Source organism: Cynocephalus volans, chromosome 1, assembly GCF_027409185.1.
Source record: "Cynocephalus volans isolate mCynVol1 chromosome 1, mCynVol1.pri, whole genome shotgun sequence".
In the NCBI taxonomy this organism is placed as follows: domain Eukaryota; kingdom Metazoa; phylum Chordata; class Mammalia; order Dermoptera; family Cynocephalidae; genus Cynocephalus; species Cynocephalus volans.
Window position 1 is genome coordinate 97,451,638 of NC_084460.1, and position 3,779 is coordinate 97,455,416.

Sequence of the window (3,779 nt, forward strand, 5' to 3'; positions counted from 1 at the left end):
TCTTTTCCTTTCTCCTCCCCTTCTGGAATGCCTAGAATTTGGATGTTAGAGCACTTGAGGTTGTCTATGCTCTCTCTCTTAGATTTTCTTCATTATTTTAAATTTGTTTTTCCTTTTTTTTTTTTGTCTGCCTGGGTTATTTCAAAAAGACCATTTTCAAGATCTGAAATTCTTTCTTCTGCTTACTCTAGCCTGCTGCTCAAGCTCTGTTTCTTACTTCACTGAGTGAATCTTTCATCTCTAGGAATTCTGCTACACTCTTTTTAAAGGTATTAATCTCTTTGCAAATTTCCTCCTTCAAATTCTGGATATTCTTTTTGTTTCATTGTGCTCTCTAATTGAGTCTTCTTTTATTTCTTTGAGTTTTCTTAAGATCATTGCTCAGAATTCCTTTTCAGACATTTCAAGGATTCCCTGTTCTATGGGGTCTGGAATTTGAGCACTACTGTATTCCCTTGGTGGTGTCATATCTTCTTGTTTGTTTGTAATTCTAGTATTTTTTTGTTGATGTTTGGTCATCTGGTAGAGGACTTGCTTCTTCTATTACCCTGGGGTTGGCTATGAGGATAAATATTTCTTCTTCTATTTGCAGGCTCCACTGGTGACTCTTCTTATACCAATGTAGTTGAGTGAGCAGCAGGTTGCCTGTAGAGTGGCTCTGGATGCTACTGTGGTGGTGAACTGTACTAGCAGTGACAGTAGGTGTGGCAGTGGCTATATTATACCACCTTGGCTCCTGTTCCAGAATCTGTGGGCACAGACTAAGTCCCCAGTACCACAAGGGTCTCAGCTCACCTCCACACCTGCTGGGCCTATGGGTGCTTCCTTCCCAGTCCTAAGACTGAGCCCCATGCTACATGGGTCTAAACTCACCTCAGTAGCTGCAGCGGCTGTGGGTGCTTCCCTCCTGGGCCTAAGAATGAGCCCTGGTGCCACACAGGTCTCCCGTCACCTCTGCAGCTGCTGCAGCTCCAGAATGCTGTATGAATTAGATCATATGACATGTGGCTTTTTGTTTCTGGCTTCTTTCACTTGACATAATCCTTGAGCGTCATCCATCTCGTCGTGTGTAAATTGCCAAGTAGTATTCCATGGTACCACTATTTGTTTATCCATTCACTAGTGATACACATTTGGGTTCTTTCCAATTTTTAGAAATTATGAATAAAGTTTCTTCTTCAAAGATTCTCACGCCTAGGAAGGGGACTTCTGGATCTTATGGCAATTGTATGTTTAACGTTGTAAGAGGCTGCCAAATTATCTTCCAAAGTGGCTACAAACTTTTGCATTTACACTAGCAATGTAGGAGTAGCTGTCCTGTTGGTCCACATCATAACCAGAATTTGGTACTGACAATTTTTAAAATTATAGCCATTCTAACTGGTGTGCAATAGTATGTGAATGTGGTTTTAATTTACATTTTCCTGAAGAATAATGATATCAAGCATCAAATGTGCATATTTGCCATTTGTACTTCTTCATTGGTAGAATATCTGTCAAATTTGTTTTTGCCCATGTTGTAAAAAATCAATTGCTTGTTTATTATTGCTAAGTTTGAGAGTTCTTTAAATATTTTTAATATGAATCCTTAATCAAGTATGTATTTTGAAAATTTTTTTTTCCAGTCTGTGGCTTGTCTTTTCATTTTATTAACTGTTAATGTTCCTTAGCATATTTTAAAGAGAAGTTTTTAATTTTGATGAAATATGATTATTAAATTTTTTCTTTTACAGTTCTTGCTTTTTGTACTCCATTTGATTCTTTTTTTATACTACTTCTCTGCTGAGATTTTCTGTTTTCATTTATTACAACCATATTTTCCTTTACCTCATTAAGCACAGTTATAATAACTGCTTTATAGACCTTGAACACTAATTTAAACATTTGGGCCATCTCAGAATTAGCCTCCGTTGGTAGTATCTTCTCTAGGAATATGTCACCCTTTCTTTTTTGGATTGCATACTGGATGTAATGTTATGTCCTAGAGATTCTTAATTTCTGTTTTATTACACAAAAGAATTGTTAGTATTTTCATATTATAAGGCAATTAATTTGTTTAAATTCAAACTACAAACTCTGTCTCTTGGGCAGCAGCTCAAATCTCAGTTCTGTTTTTTCTTTTTTTCCTTTTTGCAATTCTCCTTTTGCATGGTTAATGACTCAACTAGAGGTGGGATCAGTTTATATGCAGAATTTGGGATCAGTTTATATACAGAATTTGTTCCTTTCCAATCTGTCATCTGTGGTGGAACCACCACCAAGATGCAGATTTTCATAAAAACCCTTATGAGGAAGACCATGACTCTAGAAGCTGAACCCTCAGGTACAACAGAAAATGTAAAGGCCAAGATCCAGGATAAGGAAGGAATTCCTCCTGATCAGCAAAGAGTAATCTTTGCTGGCAAACAACTGGAAAATGTACATATTTTGTCTGACTATAGCACTCCAAAGGAGTCCCCTCCTCATCTTGTGTTACTTCATGGTGGTGCTATGAAAAGGAAGAAGGCTTACCCCACTCCCAAGAAGAGTAAGTATAAGGAAAAGAAGGTTTAGCTGGCTGTCCTAAAATTCTATAATGTGGATAAAAATGACAAAATTAGTTGCCTTCACTGGGAGTGCCCTTCAGATGAATGTGGTGCTGTAGTTTTTATGACTGGTGACTTAGACAGATATTATTGTGGCAAATGTTTTCTGACTTATTGTTTCAGCAAACCAGAAGACAAGTAATTGTGTATGAGTTAATAAAAGATATGAACTAAAAAAAAAAAAAAAAAAATGGGAGCACTCCTATCAGGCTCTCTATAGGACTCCCCCTAAATTTTCAGCAGGTGTGGTTGTCCTAAACTCTTTCCTCTGGTCTTTATGCCAAAAAGATTGTGGATTTTCTCTTTGACTTTTAGCCTTTGCATGACACCAATTGATTTTCCTTACTCTAAAAGCCATAAAAATGTAAAACTTATTCCATTCTTCCAAGTTTTTACTCCTTTGCTGAGTCTGAGTGGTTCACTGTTCAAAGCGTTCAGGTAGTTGTCTTTTGCACTTTCCCTAAAATTTATAGTTCTTATTTCTGAGAAAATTCATCATTTGGTGGTTTTCTCAGCTATAGCAGAGGGAAAAATCCTATTCTAATAATTAAAAAAAAATCTGAATCATGATTCACATAAAATTCATACATTGTGATTGGTTATATGTCTCTTAAGTCTAATCTAGTGACTATTTTAAAAAATTTTTATTGTCTATTTCTTTATTGCTCATTTGCCCCTCACAATTTAATTGCTGAAAAAAACAGGCTGTCTTGTGAAGTCTCCTACAAGTCTAATCTTGCTGATTGTACCCCTGTGGTGTAATTTATCATGTTTCTCTGTTCTCTGTATTTCCTACAAAACCATAGATCTAGAGATTAATTAGATTCAAATTCAAATAAGCAACTTTTTTTTTTTTTTTTGCAAGATCACTTTATAGATGGGTGTGAATCTTTATTAGGAGTAAATTTCAGCTTCTTATTCTATAAATTAAGAATTTTGGTTAGGTCAGTGGTTTTCAAATCTGTGTTTTGGAAGAGCTTAAATTTTTGCAGGGATTCTATGGAGGCAAATAAGAACTTCTCTTCCCATACTATAATCTAGCTTGCCTTTTATCTGTTTTATTTATTGTAGTTCATTGTGATATTTCATTTGAAGAAATATTTGAAAACCTGGAAAACAATGGATAAACTATAGACTAAATTTTCATTTTAATATGTAGGTAATATTCATAAAGTTTTAAAATCCTTTATTCCT

General features: G+C 35.4%; 1 pseudogene; it reads left to right on the forward strand.

Moving 5' to 3' along the window:
- The first annotated feature begins 2,262 nt into the window (after positions 1-2,262).
- LOC134371046 (ubiquitin-ribosomal protein eS31 fusion protein-like) lies at positions 2,263-2,727 on the forward strand (annotated as a pseudogene).
- The last annotated feature ends 1,052 nt before the right edge of the window (positions 2,728-3,779 follow it).